Raw genomic sequence first — 23,393 nt, 5'->3', positions numbered from 1 at the left:
TACCACCAATAAAAGGATTCAAGTGCATTAGTGATGAGAACTCACCAGCGTAGCATGGGAGGACAATGGTTTGGATATCGTCCACATTCATTTCCACCTCGAGCTCTTTTCACCGCCTGTGAAAACGAAAAAACAATTTATCCACCAAAGCAGTGTCTCTAACGAGTGCTACAATTAGGTTCTAAGCGCCTTGTTAGCTAGCGTCCTTTCATTATAAAACGAGTGTGAGTTCATTGATCTCGCCCCTATCTTAGACGAAATATGCATATGGCGACTTTTGTAAAAGCAAATCTCAAACAAAACAAGGCAGTACGTCCAAGCAAAGTGGACCATGACTTTGCACTCTTAGGTACATTTGTATTACATGCCTTTTTTATTTATGTATTGATGTAACACCCACTTGTCGACACCCACACACAATCTCCGTAAAACCCTTTCAAACTTAGCCCTTTATAATAATTAAAATGAGTTTATTTTTTAACTGTACAGTTTTAACATTTCATTGTAATTGACCCTGAAAAACCATTTTTGGAGAGGCAAATAAAATCCCTCCCTCTCTCTCTCCCTCAAATTACAGAATCCTTCGTGTTGTTAAAAGTTTATTTTATTGGTTGCTGACCATTTGATGTCTAATTTCTTCTTTTTCGCCCTTCATCTTTTCTGTATATTTTCCACATTTATCTTTATAACATAACTATCATATCGGCAAAATTTACCTCCTTTTCAATCTCGTTTTCGTCCTTCATGTCTTGTTGTCTGAAAAGTATAACAAAAACGATTCTATTAGAAGACTACTTTAAGGTGAAGATACATAACTTCACGAAACATCGACAAAACTGAAAACCGAAATACTTTTATTGCAATTGATAACAGTTCACTTGTGATATGATCATCTCGTGAATAACACTCATCTCTCGTAAACAAATGCAGGAAAGCTTTTCATTAAATACAGCCAAAGTCCAGCATAAATATCAAAATTTATTTTAAAGAAGATTGCCAAACGCCACGGAAAATGCAGCTAAATTTTATTAAAAGATTGCAAAGAGCAAACGAGAACAGTTAGTTAAAAAATAGATGCAGCATTTCTTAGGAATAAAAGTGGATTCGAAATCGTGATATATTATCAAAATTTAAAAAATTGCCATTCTAGTTGGAATTTGCCTCTCTCAAGTTTATATTTCTTTGCTCTCATTAATTTTTATCTTCTGTTTTTTTTCTTCGTATTTCAAGATTATGAAGCAAGCTCTTGGCCATGAAAAAACGATACTATATAACGCTGGTCAGCCGGCTTTTTAATCGTGATATATCGTCATCATAATTAAATGCAAAAATAAAACATAAACAGTTTCTTTTCTTACTCATACGGCATGGCAGAAGCAGCCAACAGGCAAAGGGCAAAGACAAACACAGCAAATCCTTGTTTCATCGTGAAGCTCTGAGTTCCTCTAAAAAGGAAGTTTGTAGATAATGTATCAGCCAAACGTGAGTACGAGTACGAATTTCTTTTGTTTTAATAGCGGAGCGGAGCATCCATTCCTATAGGAATTGGTAAACCCATCAAGCAGATTAATTCGGTAAACTCGTTTGAGTTACTAGTATAAACTATGGTATTTCGTTAATCGTCTACATTTTATGTAGTGCTGGAGAAAGAAAACTTGTGTGTTACATCACAACAGACTGCACGGAACACAAATAAGAAGTAAATAATAGGTTCTAGGTCAATAATTTTTGGACTGAATAGTTGCTCTTGAGACAATCACTCACAGTGACTCTTACAAAGCTAACAAAATTCAAGAGAAAGAAATTCTAGTATGAAATAATATTCATTGACTTTGAAGATAAACGATTTTACAATTATTTACTTTCTCTTAGAAACGCCTTTCAATGATTAAATATGTTTTACAACCGATTTTATCGCCGCTACTTTACACCCGTGCAAACTCGCGACGATTTCTTGGCGATTTTATCGCCGCGATATCGCAGGAGACTTCATGCAACTTCGGGGCGACAAAAAGTTCATTGAGTTGCGCCACAAAAACGCCTGTGTAAACGAGCTGTTCATATTTTAAACTTGCTTCAAACATGACTCACCAAAATGTGGCTTTGTCGTTTGGTTTTCTCGTTCTTCTGTAGTAAGCCTTCGTTACTGGTTAGCTCTTTGTGGAGAACTGAATGTGATCCGTGACTTTCTGCGTTTTATTAGGCCCCATTTGGCAACTGATGAGATATAAAATTGACATCTGTCAAGGAAGAAAATTGTTTTTTTTTTAAGTGCTGCTTAACAAAAGAAATGAAATGCTATCAATAAACACCCGTCTTTGGGAAATGTGAAAACGACCAATTCCATACCTTTGCGGCTCCAGTAGCTATTAACATCATAAAGAAACTGTAAATTTGTTATAAAACACTATCGAGAAAAGGAAAAGAAATATTTAGGTAAACGTTAAGAAAATGTGTTCAATGTTCAGTGTGAATAAATTTCCTAACAGCTGACGATAATTGACTTTCGCTAATTCTTTATTTCTTACAAAGCGCCAATAAAATGATACTTATACAGACAAGAATAACAAACCTAATAACCCAGCGGTATAATGGTTTCCCAGGAATATCACGCAATGTTATTTTCCTTGAAAGTATTCTACCAATTTTGAAATTTGCTTTAAACGTTAAATTACGCAATGGTTTCCCAGGAATATCACGAAATTTTATTTTCTTTGAAAGTGTTCTAACAATTTTAAGAAAAGAAATGCTTAACAAAAGAAATGAAATGCTATCGATAAACACCCGTCTATGGGAAATGTCAGAACGACCAATTCCATACCTTTGGGGCTCCAGTAGCTATTAACAACATAAAGAAACTGTTAATTTATTATAAAACACTATTGAAAAAAGGAAAAGAAATATTTAGGTAAACGTTAAGAAAATGTGAAAAACAACATTGCTTAGTGATGCGTTAACCGAGTATTTTCAGTGTTCAGTGTGAATACATTTCCTAACAGCTGACGATAATTGTCTTTCGCTAATTCTTTATTTCTTACAAAGCGCCAATAAAATGATACTTATACTGACAAGAATAACAAACCTAATAACCCAGTGGTATAATGGTTTCCCAGGAATATCACGCAATGTTATTTTCCTTGAAAGTATTCTACCAATTTTGAAATTTGCTTTAATCGTTAAATTACGCAATGGTTTCCCAGGAATATCACGAAATTTTATTTTCTTTGAAAGTGTTCTAACAATTTTAAAGTTTGTTTTAAGAGTTAAATTACATAAAAGCAGATGATTATTGTATTTAACTAATTCAATTTCTAATATGCAAGCAGTATAATAGTTTCACAGAAATATTACACGTTGTTATTTTTTTTTTGAAAGTGGCTACCAAATTTGAAGTTTGTTTTAAGCGTTATATTACATAAAATCAGATTATTTTTGTATTTTGCTAATAATATTCCTAAAGCAAGTAATATTGTAGCTTCCCGGGAATATCACGCAATGTTATTTTCCTCGAAAGTGTTCTTCCAACTAAAAGCAGCTGATAATTGTAATTTACTAATTTTATATCTAATAAGCAAGTAGTATAATGGTTTCCCAGGAATATCACGCAATGTTATTTTCTTTGAAAGTGTTTTACCACTTTTCCACCAAGAGACTAAAAGGAAAGGACACGAGTATAACGTACATACTTGTGACCCAAAACAGGTAATATCCTGGTTGTCTATCTGAACGATATTACAGCGATTTACATGTCTATTGTAAATTTTCAATTTTTCCTTTGTGCCTGTTAGCCCATCCTCGGAGACCCATGGGCAGTTAGTGGGGCGAAACAAAGGAATAAATCGGGCAGAAATCGTAGCGACGGCTACAATTTCTGCCCGATTTATTCCTTCGTTTCGCCCCACTAACTGCCAGGCTGGGTCTCCGAGGATTCTCGCTGAATGTTCTGGAGTGGGGATTGGAGATCATTGATTTTATTGTTGTGCCCCTCTCAAAGACAAGAAAACACTCTCGGGCTAAAACTATACAAGACTGGGCGAGATAATATCGCGCGTACGGGCTGAATCTCGAGGCCCATATTTCGTGCCATGCCTTTATTGAAAATCGATATCAGCAATTATAAGTTTGTTTTAAGCGTTGAATTACCTAAAAGCAGATGATTATTGTATTTTGCTTATTGTATTCCTAATAAGCAAGTAGTTAAAAGGTTTCCCCGGAAAAGCATGCGATTTTATTTTCTTCACAAAATTGTTCAACCAACTCTTCGCCACGATAAGAGAAGAGGAACAAGAGAATAACGTATTTTCACGCGGCGTTATCGTAAGTTTCACAGGATGACCTAGCCTACGTGTAGCCGTACCCACCCCCCCGAGGAAAAGCGGGGGGGTGGGTACGGCTACACGTAGGCTAAGGATGACCGTCATCTGGGTGGTAATGGGGTTTTGCGTGACGCAAAGATAGGTGCGTGACACCACAGGCGCCCAGGCCAAGACGAAGTACATAATCAACGTGACATTATACCGGTTGGCGATTGCGTTACGTTTTGAGCCGTTTTAAAAGAATGTATGAGAAATTTTCGGTGGAGAGGGAAAGACTCTGATGTGAAAGCGACAGTGATACTCGAAAGCAATTTGAATTAAATCCCTAAAGGAAACCAATCTAGTTGTGGCTCACGATTTTTTGTATGGAAATATTATAGTTGTTTGCGCGTTTCGAGAAGTGGTTTAAGTATAAAAAACTTTTAAGTTTTAAAAATAAATGCCAAAACAAAACAAAAAAACAAAAACAAAACAAGGCAGATACAGTCCGACTTCAAGCACGTACTAGAAAGCGCGCTTAAATGTGTTTACAACCAACTGATTGGCAAATACGGGAGTAGTATAAGACGGGGGGTTCTGTAACAGGACGCGTGCGTAAGGGTGCAACACAAATATGACAAATTTACCCAGTTGCATAGGAGTCAGAATAAAACAAGCGCCAAACTTCCTTTTCAAGAGGCAAAATTTATTTCTAAATGACAAACACTACTTTAATTAGTCCATTCATCCGTGGACTGTAATGATATCGATGCCTCAAATTCCATGACCAGCTTGAGTTACCATTTCGGTCGCTTACAATACCCATCAATGCTGTGAGCGAAAAAAAAAAAGAAACAGAATTAACAGTGCGAGGAAAAAAACCTCTTTAGATAGCTTGTTCTGGACGCTAAGCGAAAAGGCAGTGCCAGACAAATTAACGGGCACGCAGTGATTAGATCCATGAGATCGCTTCACTGCTCCCAGATGTAACAGCACAAATAAACGGTAAAAAGAAAAGAGGTTCGGGAGAGGTTGACCCCGCCCCCTGCCTTTTTTGCGGTTTTTCGCCCGTCTTCTCATAGACTTCTACGACCAATAGAACAGATATGTTCAGGATTGAACACAAATGAGATGCACGTTCCTCATGACACACATCACAAAGTGTCCTCATTAATAAAAGTTCACCAAAACACACCAAAATCTGTCATATATGAGGTAATATGGAAATGTCAAATAACACAGTCAAACATGAAGTACTCATTAAACAATAATTGCGTTCAATCCTGGACATAAGTGCAATAGAAGGAGACAAGTGCATTAGTGATGTCAACTTACCATAGTAGCATGGGAGGACACCCACCGATTCCCCATCCACATTCAGTTCCACCTCTTTTTACCGGCTGTGAAAAAGAAAAACAACAACAACAACCTGTTTTTCACCGAAGCAAGGTTAAGTGTTGCACTGAGGTTCAAAGCACCTTGTTGGCGTTCGTCTTTTCGTTATCCAAAGAGTGTAAGTTCATTGATCTCACCTCTCTCTTAGATGAAAGATTTCCTATTATGATGTCATGACGCTTGCAAAGATATTACATGCCTCTTTCCTATATATTTTCCACATTTCTCTTAAAAACTTCTCAAAATCATTAATAAATCATCAAGTTAAAACAAAGAAAATCATAACCGTCAATAACACTTGGATACCCGGGCTTAATTAGCATAGATTTAAGATTTTATTTCTCCTTTTACTCCTTAGTTTTCGTTTCGATTGAGAAAACACTCGAGACAGTGTTTCATGGGCTGTCCAAACACCTCGAATTCCGTCAAAAGAGGGTCTGAATGGGGGTACCTAAATAACACTAAGCACTCATTTTTTTTGGCTCTGTAATATAAAACAAAATTTTTAAGCATTTTAACACTAATTGTAAAAAAATCATTGTAAACGGTAAATTTTATCCAGAAAGAAACAAAAACGGCTCTTAAAAGGCCCCTGAATATTATTTTGTTTAGTACATCAAGACGTTTTCAGCCATTTTCGGACGATTCCCTATCATTTCAAAAGATTTCCGAAGACTACCGGAGATGACCGAAGACTAACATTTCCGAGGAGAAACACAACACATCCTCAAAGTTAAGGAGTGATTTAATTTTTCCGATTTTCGAAAAGATGATGAGAATTTACAATGCTATAACACTCGGTTTTTCACGAAAAACGCTCCAAACACTTAACATTAATTTTTCCTGAAACATTTAACATTAAAAAATTGGCCAATTTAACAGCAAACACTAAAAATTATGGGTAAATAACGCTAAACACTAAACCCCATTTAGACCCTCTCAAAAATACTCCGCAGCGCGTCGTATTTGGATATCCCGATGAAACACTGGCTCTCGTGTTTGATATATTACATAACTATCATATCGGCTAAATTTACCTCATTTTCAATCCTGTTGTACTCGTCCTCCATATCTTTTTGTCTGGAAAATATAACAAAAGTGATTTTATTTGAAAGACTTTAGTACTTTATTATTAAGCTTAAAAAGCCAAAGGTACATAACTTTACAAAATATCGACAAAAATAGAAACCGAAATACTGTTGTTGCATTTGAAAACACTCTCTTGTGAAATGATCATCTCGAAAATAACACTCATCTTTCGTAAACTAATAGACAAAAGCTTTTCTTAGACATACAGTGCCCCACTTAAATATTAAAATTTACAAATGATTCATCTTGCCAAACGTTACTAAATATGAAGCTAAATTGAATAAAAAGATTCCAAAGAGAAAACGGGAACAGTTAGTTTAAAAATAAATGCAGCATTCTGAGGATGAAAGTTGATTTAAGATCACTGTCAAATTCGACTTTGTGATATACGGTCAAAAATTTAAAATTGCAAATCTAGGTGGAATTTGTTTCTCTAGTTTAATTTTCTTTGCTTTCAATAATTTTTTTTATCTATTTTTCCTCATATTTCAAGATAATGAAGCCAGCTCCTGGCCATAAAAACCGTACATCTGCTAGTCAGCCGGGTTATTGATCGTGATATATCGTCATCATTATTAATAATAAACTATTCAGTTTCTATCTTACTCATGCGGCATGGCAGCAGCAGCCACCAGGCAAAGGGCAAAGACAAACACAGCAAATCCTTGTTTCATCGTGAAGCTCTACAGAGTTCCTCTATAGAAATGAAGTTAGTAAATAAGTTATCACCCAGAAATCGATATATATAACTTTAGAACTCCCTAACAGAGTAACGTCATAGAGAATTGTTTTTCTTATGAATAAAATGACTGAAATGACTTTAAGCGTCTGGCAGCTTGACTAGGGGGGGGGGGGGGGGGGGATTGGAAGAGCGCAGGGTGATCCTGAGTGGAGGGCCACTCGCTTTAAAGGAAGAGTTACCCTTGGCGCTGAGCCAGGGACAAGTGAGAATGAAAACTAATTTTCCTCCCAGAAAAATATACTTGTCTTTTTATGAGACCACAAAAACGTCAAATTAAAGCTTAATAGCAGAAATATGCCAACATACCGCGATTATATATGAATTGACAATAAATACAATGGCCTTTATTTCAGCTTTTACATTATTTTTTATTTCGCTTGGTCAGAAGAAGTTGTTATTATTTAAGAATAGAATATGAAATTAACAGCAGAAACTAACAGCATTCGTATGCAACTAGCCTCTGGGGTCAAAATTTGTAATCTGTTTGTTTCCTTCTTTTTTCGGCTCTAGAAGTCCAGCGTACGATTCTTTATAAAATAGGTGACTCTGAAGAGAGGAGAAATCTTTTTCTCACCAAAGTCGCGAGAGCAATTGTCCAGAGAGTAAAAGAAATGCAAAAAGGGACATGAATTTTTGCTACCTTGACGACGGAAATGATTTTAACAAGCACGTTAAAAGGCGACAAAGTCTACAATATATCTATATAATTTTGCATATTATATCCCGTTAGAAATTAAATGTATTTTACTTTCTTAAAAGAGTTATCTTTTAAAAGTATGTGTATGAACCATCTGGTGTCGTTGTGTTTTGTAAATCCGTTTATTTGATTTGTTGTACGTGTTATAAGCGGACTATTTGCCGATGGACGACTTTGTCGAGCCTGTTGTTCTAATACAGGGTTTCAACAATGGTTTTACTTTACATATTGTTGCAAAACCATATCAGATACATTTTTGATGCCAAAGAAGAAAGAAAATTGCTTCTGAAATAATCGGACAACTCACGGCGCTGTCGCTGATCGATAGTCTCCTGCTACGACACGCATTCACTTTGTTCTCTCGAGCAAAACTCTAACTCGCACCCCGTTATCATGATATTAATTAATATAATTTCTCTTTAAGGGTGCTCTTAAAAAGAGATTCTAACATTAACACCTCCTTAATCTTCTAAATTAATTGCGAATAGCTCATCTGTCAAGAAATTATAAAGTGACTTTATTTAATTTTGCGAAACGAACAGGAACAGGTCTTCAGAAAGGAACTGTTCTCTGCCACTCGCTTGACGTTGGTACACAAAGTCGAGAGAAGACATATTACGTACCTAGCTGTTAGTGTTGTAAATTCGTGTTACAAATGTGACTTACTGCACAAGAGGCTTAACTTTCAAATATTTACCTTTAAAGTCAGCCAAAGCTTCGTTACAAGTTATGTGACGTGTGGCTTTCTGTCCTTTCAAAGGATTAATATGGTAGGGATGTTTACGTCCTTTATTGGGAGGAATTTCATTAGCGTGCATGGGGTCTGGGAATACACGACAGCGTGACGTCATAGAGCATTGTAATTTCTCATGATTAAAATGACTGTAACGAGTTTTAACTTACGCTCGTTAAAAGATATATGGCTCGGTGGAGAGGGTAACCCTCCTCCCAGGGATAACTTTTCTTCATATAAACAGGCCCTGTTTGTACGTGCTATAAGCTGACTATTTGTCCATGGTTGACCTTGTCGAGCCTGTTGTTCTAACACAGGGTTTCAACAATGGTTTTGCTTTGCATATTGTTGCAAACCCATATCAGATAGATGTTTGATGCCAAAAAAGAAAGAAAAATTGCTTCTGAAATAATCAGACAACTCACGGCGCTGTCGTTTTCCACGATCGAAAGACTCTTGCTACGATTCGTAATCATTTTGTTCTCGAGCAAAACTCTTACTCACACACTGTTAATGAATACTATTTCACTCTAACGCTGTTTTATATAAACAGGGGCTAATCCAGGAATTTTCAGAGGGGGGTGGCTGTTTACAAATATTTTTGTTTATTATCTTGTTTAAGCCCCAGTTTTATGGGAGCATCGGGCCAAAGGCCCATAGTTCATGGGGCCGCAGGCTCCATGTCCCTAGGGGGCCAGGGGGTCTGGGGGTATGCCCTCCAGATAATTTTGAAAAAATTGAAGTGATATCCGTGATTCTGAGCAGCTTTAAAAGTCTTTTTTTAAGCTATTAAACCGCTGATTGTTTAACATCGAATTGTATTTGGGATAGAAACTCTATTTCTCACGAACAGTGATCGAAATTTGACGTTGAACTTACGAACTTACACAAAAGAACAGATATACATAATTGTTTGGTGAGTCAATGCTTTGCTTGTGAAATCACTTCATTCAATTTTGATTCATGCAAAAAACTGTGAGAAAACCCGCTAAAAAGCCGCAAATGGAGAAGAAAATCATGCCAGCACTCGCTAGACTAAAACAACTCTTGAATGCTAAAAGGAATGAAATTTTTTAAAATTATACACACATATTTTGTTACATTAAGCACAGACGCTCGTGCAAATTGCCACCCAAAACAGGCTGTCGAAGATCCCCTATTTCTGAAAAGTGGCTGTCCTTAACTTTGGACGGCTGGACGGCCGCCTGGCTAAGGGGGACAGATATTAACAAATATTTTAACTTTAATTACTTAAGCTAAAAATATTGACATTTTTCACCTTACCCTCTGTAAGGTGAAAAATCTCTGGAAAACGAGCTGCCATTTTTCTCGGAAATAGGCACTACGCATGAGCAGAATATTATTTGCCGGAAAAATCCAAAATCACTGACAGACGCTAATGCGCACGAGCAGACCATTATTTGTAGGCAGATATTTGTAGATCACGTGGTGGGCTCTCGGCCAATGAAAAGGAAGGAAAAATTGCATCGAATGATAATAATCTTTACTAGTAAGCACGCAATTCTGGTTTCCCAGGAATGGCACGCAATGTTATTTTTTTTTTAAAGTGTTCTACCAAATTTTCGTCAAGAGAGGAAAAGAACAGGACAAGAATATAACGTACGTATTTGCAACCCGAAAAATGTAATATCCCGGTTGTCTATCTGAAGGATCTTACAGAGATTTACATGTCCATTGTAAACTTTCAATTTTTCCAGTGTTCCTGTTACCCAGTCTCGCTGAATGTGCTGGAGTGGGGATTGGAGATCATTGTTTTTATCATTTATTTTTATTTTATATGTAACTTAAAAAATCGCCTTGTTGGGGGGAGGAGGGCGGAGGGTGATCCTAAATGGAGGTTCAATCGCTTTTAAGGTAGGATGACTAATCTACTAATTGATTTTTGATTTTTTCTCTTATTTCTTTCATTTTTCTTTCTATTTATTTATTTTTTATTTATATAAAACTTATGTACATATTTTACATTTTACATTTTATTCCACTTGTATTGTATTGTTCACGGAAAACCCTTTTAAGGAGTGTACAATAAAATTTTAAATTAAATTAGCGTCTTTTCTCCAGGGATTATACCGCAAATCAATTTTCGCTCACTAACAATACGTTGTGTTAATTCCCATTCGGGCAAATTATTTTCTAGAAAGCGCACTTATTTCTTGGCACAGTTGTCTTCCCATTTTACCCACGGCACGAGGCGTATTCAACAGTCGGTTAAAATGTTGTTCAGCTTGTTAAGCCCGTTTGAAGCGATTTCGGTGAGTAAACGTTTGGACGTTTTGTAAACCTGTACGTTAATAGATATACTGATGAACGTACACGTGTAAGCTGTTCATAATTCAATTATTTCATTTTGCATACATCTAACGTGGAAAGGGTATTATATTAATGGATGGTTTACAGTCTCTCTTTCTCTGGGAGTCCAATCAGCAACTTTTATAGTACACATAGGCGGCAATTGTGAGGCGAGACTGTTTTGACCACACGCGCGCACTCGCAAGTTGACGGCGGCTATCGGTAACTTATGCTGTAAAATGAGATACTTGAAAGCTTTTAGCTCTTGTTCTCCGATTTAAAAATACCCATTAACTATACGCATTACATGATGAGCGCTTATCCTACCATTAACGGCAGTCTGTGCAGTATTTGAGAGACTTCTGAGATCTAACTTACCTCGGTTATCTCTTTGAATAATTGTATCAATGTTGAATACTGGAAGCGTCCGATCTTAAGTGATCAAAGTCTACAGGGCGGTGATTTGAAAACCAAATTGAGGGTGTAAAGGATGGTAAACACGTGTTCTTATTTTATTGGTTATTGATGACAATTCGACTCTAGTGATTGGCTGCATTAAAATGGTTAGCACTATTATATGCTTTTTGCCTGGGGATATATAAAAAACTCTTTCACGGCGATGACAAAGGCAATGCTTTCACGAAAATACTCCTTGCAAAATGGTCCTCTATAAAGTATTTGTTACTGATCTATGTACGCAATTGGTGTAATGAGTCAGAAATTTCGCCCAAATTCAAACGCACGACAAATTATACATAACAGCAGAAAAAGATCATAGTACTAGAAATTGTGCATGTCTCAGTGGAAACGGTATTGATTTTCACAAGCACTTTAAGTGGCCAGACATGTTAATCGTTAGAATTCACTATTCTAAAACAAAAATACAAGACAGCTTACACAAATAAAACTCGTAAAACGATTTTTAATGGCTAAGAATTGCGAATTATTCGGTATCGATCTTTCCATGCTTTACTGAGAAATGTGGCAAACATATATGAAAATTGCGTTCTCTGCCAAGCTTGGTCAGGTTATAAGAAACCTTGGGAATTATTCGGAATAATTAGGCTCTAAAAACATTTTAACGTTAAAACTTAAGCCGTTGAATTAACTTATAATCGTAAATAGTTGACTGGGTTTAGAGTGAAGGAAAACCTTTTTCCGAACCAAAATGCGATGGACCTTTTATATTCCTTTTTTATCTTCAAAATCCAACAAGCAGACGTTATCATAAGGTCCCCCAGTCTCAAGACTTTATATTAGTTATACCCAATTTAGAAAGGATTGTGTCAGAACAGAACAGTTTTGTTTTAAGCGGCATATATTCGAGTCCTGGGCGCAAAGGGCTTACACCCATAAACGAGAAATTAAACTCCGAATAGTCTCTCTTCAAAAACGCAACGTCCCGGCATCAGACTACGGCATAAACCCAAAATATACTACAAAAAATCGACTTTCGCTTTTGCTCGGTTACGTTATTTCTTGTTTGTCAGCTCCTTAAGCCCGTTTGAAGTGATTTCGATGAGTAAACGTTTGGACGTTTTGTAAACCTGTACGTTAATAGATATACTGATGGACGTACACGTGTAAGCTGTTCATAATTCAATTATTTCATTTTGCATACATCTAGCTTGGAAAGTGTATTAAATTAATGGATGGTTTACAGTCTCTCTTTCTCTGGAAGTCCAATCAACAGCTTTTATAGTACACATAGGCGGCAATTGTGAGGCGAGACTGTTTTGACCACACGCGCGCACTCGCAAGTTGACGGCGGCTATCGGTAACTTATGCTGTAAAATGAGATACTTGAAAGCTTTTAGCTCTTGTTCTCCGATTTCAAAATACCCATTAACTATACGCATTACATGATGAGCGGTTATCCTACCATTAACGGCAGTCTGTGCAGTATTTGAGAGACTTCTGAGATCTAACTTACCTCGGTTATCTCTTTGAATAATTGTATCAATGTTGAATACTGGAAGCGTCCGATCTTAAGTGATCAAAGTCTACAGGGCGGTGATTTGAAAACCAAATTGAGGGTGTAAAGGATGGTAAACACGTGTTCTTATTTTATTGGTTATTGATGACAATTCGACTCTAGTGATTGGCTGCATTAAAATGGTTAGCACTATTATATGCTTTTTGCCTGGGGATATACGAAAACTCTTTCACGGCGATGACAAAGCAATGCTTTCGCGAAAATACTCCTTGCAAAATGGTCCTCTATAAAGTATTTGTTACTGATCTATGTACGCAATTGGTGTAATGAGTCAGAAATTTCGCCCAAATTCAAACGCACGACAAATTATACATAACAGCAGAAAAAGATCATAGTACTAGAAATTGTGCATGTCTCAGTGGAAACGGTATTGATTTTCACAAGCACTTTAAGTGGCCAGACATGTTAATCGTTAGAATTCACTATTCTAAAACAAAACTACAAGACAACTTATTCCTTTTCTTTCACTCCAAATTCAACAAGCAGACGTTATCATAAGGCGACCCAGTCTCACGACTTTTGTTATACCCCATAATTATTTATAAAGGTTTGTGTCGGAACGGAACAGTTTTTTAAAGCGGTATATCTTCGAGACCTTGGTGCGAAGGGCTTACATACATGAACGAGAAACTCCGAATGGTCTTCCCTTAATAAAAGCAACGTCTCGGCATCAGTCCATGGCATAAACCCAAAATCTACTAGAAAAAACAACTTTCCCTGTTGCTCGGTTAAATTATTTCTTGTTGTTCAGCTTGTTAAGCCCGTTTGAAGCGATTTCGGTGAGTAAACGTTTGGACGTTTTGGTATACCTGTACGTTAATAGATATACTCATGGACGTACACGTGTAAGGTGTTCCAAATTCAATTATTTCATTTTGTCATACATCTAGCGTAGAAAAGGTATTAACTTAGTGGATGGTTTACAGTCCCTTTTTCTCTGAAAGTCCAATCAGCAGCTTTTATAGTACACGAAGGCGGCAATTGTGAGACGACACTGTTTTGACCACACGCGCGCACTCGCAAGTTGACGGCGGCTATCGGTACCACATTGCTGTAAAATGAGATACTTGAAAGCTTTTAGCTCTTGCTCTCCGATTTTGAAATACCCATTAACTATACAATTACATGATGAGCGCTTGTCTTACCATTAACGGCCGTCTTTGCAGTATTTGAAAGACTTCTTAGATCTAACTTACCTCAGTTAAACCTTTGAATAATTGTATCAATGTTGAATACTGGTAGCGTCCTCTCTTAAGTGATCAAAGTCTACAGGGCGGTGATTTGAAAACCAAATTGAGGGTGTAAAGGATAGTAAACACGTGGTCTAATTTTATTGGTTATTGATAACAATTCGACAATGGCGATTGGCTTCATTGAAATGGTGAGCACTATAAGATGCTTTTGGCTGGGGATATATGAAAACTCTTTCACGTCGATGGTAAAGGCGAATGCTTCGGCAAAAATACTCCTGCAAAATTTTCTTTTAAAAGCATTTGTTACTAATGTATGTGCGCAATTGGTGTAATGAGTCAAAAATTTGGCCCAAACTCAAACGCACGACAAATTATATATAACAGCAGAAATAGATCATAGTACTAGAAATTTTGCGTGTCTCTGTGGAAACGGTTTTGGATTTTCACAAGCACGTTAAGTGCCAGGACATGTTAATCGTTAGAATTTACCATTCCGAGTCTAAAACAAAAATACAAGACAGCGAACACAAATAAAACTCGTAAAACGATTATAAATGGCTAACAATTGCGAATTATCCGGTATCGATATTTGTATGCTTCACTGAGAAATGCGGCAAACATTTGTGCACATTACATTCTCTGCCAAGCTTGGTCAGGTTAAAAGAAACCTTGGAAATTATTCGGAATAATTAGGCACTAAGAAAATATTTCAACTTTAAGACTTAAGTCGTTGAATTTACTTATAATCGTAAATAGTTGACTGGGTTTAGAGTGCAGGAAAACCTTTTTCCGAACCAAAATGCGATGGACCTTTTTACAGAGACATCCTAATTTATGGACCTTTTGTATTCCTTTTCTTTCTCTCCAAATCCAACAAGCAGACGTTATCACAAGGCGACCCAGTCTCAAGACTTTAGTTATACCCAATTTATAAAGGTTTGTGTTGGAACGGAACAGTTTTGTTTTAAGTGGCATATATTCGAGTCCTGGGTGCGAAGGGCTTACATCCATAAACGAGAAACTCCGAATGGTCTCTCTTCATAAAAGCAACGTCCCGGCATCCGACTACGGTATGAACCCAAAATATACTACAAAAAATCGACTTTCGCTTTTGCTCGGTTACGTTATTTCTTGTTTGTCAGCTCCTTAAGCCCGTTTGAAGTGATTTCGATGAGTAAACGTTTGGACGTTTTTGTACACCTATACGTTAATAGATATACTGATGGAAGTACACGTGTAAGCTAATTCAATTATTTCATTTTGCATACATCTAGCTTGGTAAGGGTATTATATTAATGGATGGTTTACAGTCTCTCTTTCTCTGGGAGTCCAATCAGCAACTTTTATAGTACACATAGGCGGCAATTGTGAGGCGAGACTGTTTTGACCACACGCGCGCACTCGCAAGTTGACGGCGGTTATCGGTAACTCATTGCTGTAAAGTGAGATACTTGGAAGCTTTTAGCTCTTGTTCTCCGATTTAAAAATACCCATTAACTATACGCATTACATGATGAGCGGCTATCCTACCATTAACGGCAGTCTGTGCAGTATTTGAGAGACTTCTGAGATCTAACTTACCTCGGTTATCTCTTTGAATAATTGTATCAATGTTGAATACTGGAAGCGTCCGATCTTAAGTGATCAAAGTCTACAGGGCGGTGATTTGAAAACCAAATTGAGGGTGTAAAGGATGGTAAACACGTGTTCTTATTTTATTGGTTATTGATGACAATTCGACTCTAGTGATTGGCTGCATTAAAATGGTTAGCACTATTATATGCTTTTTGCCTGGGGATATACGAAAACTCTTTCACGGCGATGACAAAGCAATGCTTTCGCGAAAATACTCCTTGCAAAATGGTCCTCTATAAAGTATTTGTTACTGATCTATGTACGCAATTGGTGTAATGAGTCAGAAATTTCGCCCAAATTCAAACGCACGACAAATTATACATAACAGCAGAAAAAGATCATAGTACTAGAAATTGTGCATGTCTCAGTGGAAACGGTATTGATTTTCACAAGCACTTTAAGTGGCCAGACATGTTAATCGTTAGAATTCACTATTCTAAAACAAAAATACAAGACAGCTTACACAAATAAAACTCGTAAAACGATTTTTAATTGCTAAGAATTGCGAATTATTCGGTATCGATCTTTCCATGCTTTACTGAGAAATGTGGCAAACATATATGAAAATTGTGTTCTCTGCCAAGCTTGGTCAGGTTATAAGAAACCTTGGTAATTATTCGGAATAATTAGGCTCTAAAAACATTTTAACGTTAAAACTTAAGCCGTTGAATTAACTTATAATCGTAAATAGTTGACTGGGTTTAGAGTGAAGGAAAACCTTTTTCCGAACCAAAATGCGATGGACCTTTTATATTCCTTTTTTATCTTCAAAATCCAACAAGCAGACGTTATCATAAGGTCCCCCAGTCTCAAGACTTTATATTAGTTATACCCAATTTAGAAAGGATTGTGTCAGAACAGAACAGTTTTGTTTTAAGCGGCATATATTCGAGTCCTGGGCGCAAAGGGCTTACACCCATAAACGAGAAATTAAACTCCGAATAGTCTCTCTTCAAAAACGCAACGTCCCGGCATCAGACTACGGCATAAACCCAAAATATACTACAAAAAATCGACTTTCGCTTTTGCTCGGTTACGTTATTTCTTGTTTGTCAGCTCCTTAAGCCCGTTTGAAGTGATTTCGATGATTAAACGTTTGGACGTTTTTGTAAATCTGTACGTTAATAGATATACTGATGGACGTACACGTGTAAGCTGTTCATAATTCAATTATTTCATTTTGCATACATCCAGCTTGGAAAGGATATTAAATTAATGGATGGTTTACAGTGTCTCTCTCTCTGGAAGTCCAATCAGCATCTTTTATAGTACACATAGGCGGCAATTGTGAGGCGAGACTGTTTTGACCACACGCGCGCACTCGCAAGTTGACGGCGGCTATCGGTAACTCATTGTTGTAAAATGAGATACTTGAAAGTTTTTAGCTCTTGTTCTCCGATATGAAAATACCCATTAACTATACGCATTACATGATGAGCGCTTATCCTACCATTAACGGCAGTCTGTGCAGTATTTGAGAGACTTCTGAGTTCTAACTTACCTCGGTTATCTCTTTGAATAATTGTATCAATGTTGAATACTGGAAGCGTCCGATCTTAAGTGATCAAAGTCTATAGGGCGGTGATTTGAAAACCAAATTGAGAGTGTAAAGGATGGTAAACATGTGGTCTTTTTTTATTGGTTATTGATGACAATTCGACTCTAGTGATTGGCTGCATTAAAATGGTTAGCACTATTATATGCTTTTTGCCTGGGGATATATAAAAAACTCTTTCACGGCGATGACAAAGGCAATGCTTTCACGAAAATACTCCTTGCAAAATGGTCCTCTATAAAGTATTTGTTACTGATCTATGTACGCAATTGGTGTAATGAGTCAGAAATTTCGCCCAAATTCAAACGCACGACAAATTATACATAACAGCAGAAAAAGATCATAGCACTAGAAATTGTGCATGTCTCAGTGGAAACGGTATTGATTTTCACAAGCACTTTAAGTGGCCAGACATGTTAATCGTTAGAATTCACTATTCTAAGACAAAACTACAAGACAGCTTACACAAATAAAACTCGTAAAACGATTTTAAATGGCTAAGAATTGCGAATTATTCGGTATCGATCTTTCCATGCTTTACTGAGAAATGAGGCACATATTTGTGCAAATTGTGTTCTCTGCCAAGCTTGGTAAGGTTATAAGAAATCTTGTGAATTATTCGGAATTGTTACGCTCTAAAAACAGTTCCCACGTTTAAACTGAAGTCGTTCAATTTACGTACAATCCTTAATAGTTGAATGGGTTTAGAGTGAAGGAAGACCTTTTTCCGAACCAAAATGTGACGGACCTTTTTACAGAGACAGCCTTAACTTATGGACCGTTTGTATTCCTTTTCTTTCTCTCCAAATCCAACAAGCAGACGTTATCATTAGGCGACCCAGTCTCAAGACTTTTGTTATACCCCATAATTATTTATAAAGGTTTGTGTCGGAACGGAACGGTTTTTTAAAGCGGTATATCTTCGAGACCTTGGTGCGAAGGGCTTACATACATGAACGAGAAACTCCGAATTGTCTTCCCTTAATAAAAGCAACGTCTCGGCATCAGGCATCAGTCCATGGCATAAACCTAAAATCTACTAGAAAAAACAACTTTCCCTGTTGCTCGGTTAAATTATTTCTTGTTGTTCAGCTTGTTTAGCCCGTTTAAAGCGATTTCGGTGAGTAAACGTTTGGACGTTTTGGTATACCTGTACGTTAATAGATATACTCATGGACGTACACGTACTCTTTGGTAAAACCGTGTTATCCAAACGTGGATACCAAGAAGGCATTAGTAGCGCTCGACTTGCTTCTTCGGGAGGCAAAAGTTGCCGAGACTCCATTATTGATTCAGCTCGCCAGGATTGTTTTTAATAATAACTATCTATCGTCGGAATTTAGTCCGGACATTTTCCATCAAGTTTTTGGTATCGCTATGGGCACTCCTTTTGCCGTCACAGTGGCAAATGCTTTTATGTATTACCATGAGAAAGACATTGTGGTGTATTACTCCCAATATTTAGCAGTGTACAAACGCGTTATTGATGATGTTTTTGCTATCTGGTGCGGTCCTAAAGATATTCTTATGAAATTTCTGGGTGCTCTTAACAATAAGACGGAACGAATTAAGCTTACTTATAACATTAGCGAGAGTAGCATTGCCTTTCTGGATTTGTTTCTCTATAGAGATGCTAATTCGAGTAACCTGCAATTTTCTACCTTTCAAAAGCCCCTTAACAAATATCTGTATATACCCTTCGAGTCATTTCATCCTTCTAGCAATAAGAAAGCCTTTATCAAAGGGGAATTAATTAGATATGCTAGAAACAGTTCTTCCTTCTTGTCTTTTTCTAAGACTAGGGATAAGTTCTGGAAGCGACTACGTGTAAGAGGGTATCCCTTCAGTTTTTTGCTTCCGTTGTTTCGTGCTATATGATACAATGATAGAAAGAAGTGGCTTTCTCAGAAACCTAAGAATAGATCTGGGTTGGGTAGGACTATTATATTTAAGACTACCTTTAACTGCAGTCACGCTCGTATTAAGAATGTTGTCAGTCGGATAATGCCAGATCTTAATTGTACCGTTTGTTATAAGAAACTATAACATTAGCTAATCTCTGTAAGTAATCAGTTTTTTTGGGGATCACAGATTTAGTACTAAATCTGTGATCCCCAAAAATAAATATGTCACGCATTTGTCATGACAGAAAAATGTCACACATATGCTACACCTTAGTAACGCCCTGCGTAGAAATTTTGCTTGTTTCCTATACGTAAATCCGTAAAATAACATGTAAAAATAAGTTGTACGGTTTACACTATGTATAAATACAAGCATGTAATCCTAATTTGTAAAACTCCCTGAAGAAGTCCGCGACAGTCGGACGAAACGCGTAGGAGAATAAATCAGTTTTACAAAACAAATATCGTTCGCAGAGTGCTGCCCACTAGTTTATTTTTCAAAAATTTTCAAAAAATAATGCCATAACTAACAAACAGAAAATACCAGCAAAAGTGAAAGCTTCAGTAACTAACTAATCAGAAGGGAAGCTTAATGCAAGTTAACCAGAGTAAAACTGCGAGCAAACCAAAGTGAAAGCTAATTAGTTTGTAAGAATTAACTGAAGTGGAAGCTATCCATGAGCAACCTCACTGGTGACATCTTTATTATGAATTAAAATGAGTTTTACTTGAACAACATTTCCATTTTTGAACCACGTAAGAGAGATATAGTCAAGTGTCGGAATAGAATAAGAGATTATATATTACCTCATCCAAAAGTTTCTTTCTGTGTCCATCAATAAGTTTTCGCTTTTGCTTTTCTGTTAGCTCTGATACTCTCGTATTAAGTTGCTTGTGCGCTTTTGCACAATCAACAAATTTGGACTTCTGCTCATCTGTCTGTCCTTTCCACTTCTCAGAAGCCAGCTTATTTTTTTCTTCGTGAGAAAGGCCCTTACAGTCAGCTGCAAATATTATAATTGGCTGAAAATTAGACACTAATTAAAAAGTAATTGAGTGTAAACCTCAAACTAAATTGTCATAATGGAAAATGACAAACTTCACAGTCAAATTAACAAGCTTGAACGAGTGTGTTGTTACATGTACTATTCCATGACCGCACCTTGGATACGAGTTGGCAATAACGATCTTCTTTTAAACAAGTGTGAGTGGAATAATAATTACTTAGAGAGCTTGTTGCTGCATTGCCAGGTGGGGATTGACAATCTATTTTAATAAAATTAATGTACTTTAAGTGTGTTTTTTGATCACATGGCCACCTACATCAAAATACTCTACTTGCTAAAAAAGAGTCCATTAGAGATAGATACATGTATAGTAACTGTGTCATTTGATATGTGAGGTTTTTCATTGAAGTTCACTATATGCATTACTGCATACACAAAACTAGAATTTGTATAAAGTTCTGTTTTGATCCATAAATTAAGTACTACTTGTGGTAGCAAATAATGATATTTTACAGCATTTAGTTACTTATTTAACCTCCAAATAAAGGCAAAAAAAAATTTTTAAAGAAATTAGGACGTTCAAAAAAATCAAGGGATCAAGACAACGTGATTCTACTGTTATACTATAAGCATAGTAATAAAACTCAGTCATTAGATAATTATTGGCACTATTTGAATTACACCGATGTAGGAACAGTAGTATTGAAAAAGATATAAAAACCTTTGTGAAGAAATATTTTTTAATGGAAAAAAAAAACGATTCTTCCATAATATATTTAGCAAAAAAACAACATCTAACCTGTTTTAAAAAAACTCAGAACAAAATAAATTGTAAGCATGAGTTCCTCTGACAGCTTTAATTCTCTTCAATGTAACATCCTCTTCAGCAGTGGACTCCTGAGGTCTCTTTCTTTTTTGATTTCCAATCCACTTCTGAAAATTATATTATTATAATTATAAGATTATAACAAAAGATAATTGTACTAATATTATTAATAATGATTATGATAATGGTGATGACACTGATCAGGGCTAAAAATAATTTTTTTACAGTTGTCGGTCATGTTGACCAGCCAAACAAATATTAGCTTGATTATGTGTCGTATGGTCAAAATGACCGGCAAAACTGAAAAAGTACTTTGAATTTGTCTGGAAAAATAATCATCTTGACTGAACATTGTCAGTCGAGGGGCTGTAATTTTGAGCCCTCAGATGATGATGATGATGATTCACATTTTTTCAATTATTTATATTTAATTTATAAATTAATGTATAGATGACCTCATAGATATATCAAATATGCAAAGAATATATTTATATGGGATAAAAAAGGCTAAAGCATGTTTATTGCCAAAAAAGGGTTTTATGTGTTTATATTGCTCTTATTGTTTATAATAACAATAATAATGATAATAATAAATAAATCACTTTGTTTAAGTGTCAATGTATTTAGCACTGATGTAATGTATATGAAATGATTCATATATGAACTGCGGATGGATATGAAAGTGATAAATGATCATCGCAGTGAATTTCCAATTTGAGCAATTGGAATAAAGAAGCCTGAAAAAAAAATATTCAGGGCTTCAACGGCTTTATTCCAATTGCTCAAATTGGAAATTCACTGCGATGATTATTTATCGCTTTCGTATTTAGCACTGCTGTGCAAATTGACGACACTATAAATAGACAAACAAATAGATTATAAATAGAACATAAGCTTTTATTTGTACTGTGAGTAGACCTACAGGCTCACCAGAAAACTAGCTAATACTACAAGACTCATTGATATAATGATTTCGAGCAACAGATCTAGAGCCGACACTGAAATAAATAAAATTGAATTAAAGTTTAGATTAATCCATTTTCATTAGACCATGTTTAACCTAAGTATAATATACTAAGTACTACACAAAAGTAGTACTTTGTGTAGTACTAAGTACTACACAAAAGCTGATTGTACTTTGTGGAATTTTAAATCAAAGTGAAACTATTTCCACAAGTTTGTGGAAGTTAAAATCCCGTTTTAGTGCCAAACAAGAACAGGTCAAGTGAAATTTTTGTGTATCTAGATAATATTTTTATAAATTCTATGTTCTTTGGGCTCGTCACACAATCTTTCTCACACTTATCGTTCTCGCGTTTAGTGAGGTATAAGCATAGTAACTAGTTTTGGTATAAGGCATACTACTAGTAAGCTGACCATATCGGGTTTTTTTTTACCAATGCCTGCCTGCTGCCTACCTATTACCTTGGGTCTATAAAAAAAAAAATTTTACTTGTAGGCCGAACGCACTCTAATGGGTATTTTCAAATCGGAGAACAAGAGCTAAAAGCTTTCAAGTATCTCATTTTACAGCATAAGTTACCGATAGCCGCCGTCAACTTGCGAGTGCGCTTAGTGCCTAATTATTCCGAATAATTTCCAAGGTTTCTTTTAACCTGACCAAGCTTGGCAGAGAATGTAATTTGCACAAATGTTCGCCACATTTCTCAGTGAAGCATACAAAAATCGATACCGGATAATTCGCAATTATAAGTAAATTCAACGTCTTAAGTTTTAAAGTTGAAATATTATCTTGAAGCCTAATTATTCCGAATAATTTCCAAGGTTTCTTTTAACCTGACCAAGCTTGGCAGAGAATGTAATTTGCACAAATGTTTGCCATATTTCTCAGTGAAGCATACAAATATCGATACCGAATAATTCGCAATTGTTAGCCATTTAAAATCGTTTTACGAGTTTTATTTGTGTTCGCTGTCTTGTATTTTTGTTTTAGACTCGGAATGGTAAATTCTAACGATTAACATGTCCTGCCACTTAACGTGCTTGTGAAAATCC

General features: G+C 36.2%; 1 long non-coding RNA gene across 16 annotated transcripts in view; it reads right to left on the bottom strand.

Annotated features, from left to right (window-relative positions):
* The window catches only part of LOC144630730 (uncharacterized), a 101,034-nt gene that overhangs the window by 60,047 nt on the left and 17,594 nt on the right, over window positions 1-23,393 (bottom strand). For 2 of the 16 annotated variants that reach the window (XR_013566617.1, XR_013566615.1), the window contains exons 1-4: window positions 2,092-2,234; window positions 1,359-1,445; window positions 717-756; window positions 46-116 (exon numbers count right to left, since the gene is read on the bottom strand). This is a non-coding gene — a long non-coding RNA (uncharacterized LOC144630730). Of the gene's footprint in view, window positions 1-45; window positions 117-716; window positions 757-1,358; window positions 1,446-2,091; window positions 2,235-2,349; window positions 2,367-4,980; window positions 5,127-5,630; window positions 5,696-6,727; window positions 6,771-7,385; window positions 7,476-8,841; window positions 9,006-11,588; window positions 11,818-14,402; window positions 14,524-23,393 lie in introns of those variants that run through there. The other 14 variants (XR_013566613.1, XR_013566616.1, XR_013566610.1 and 11 more) reach the window with 14 other exon arrangements.

The sequence above is a fragment of the Oculina patagonica genome, chromosome 11 (assembly GCF_052425735.1).
Source record: "Oculina patagonica isolate OP01 chromosome 11, crgOcupat, whole genome shotgun sequence".
Lineage (NCBI taxonomy): Eukaryota > Metazoa > Cnidaria > Anthozoa > Scleractinia > Oculinidae > Oculina > Oculina patagonica.
Note: the sequence above shows the minus strand (reverse complement) of the source record. Positions and strands in the feature narration are given on the sequence as shown.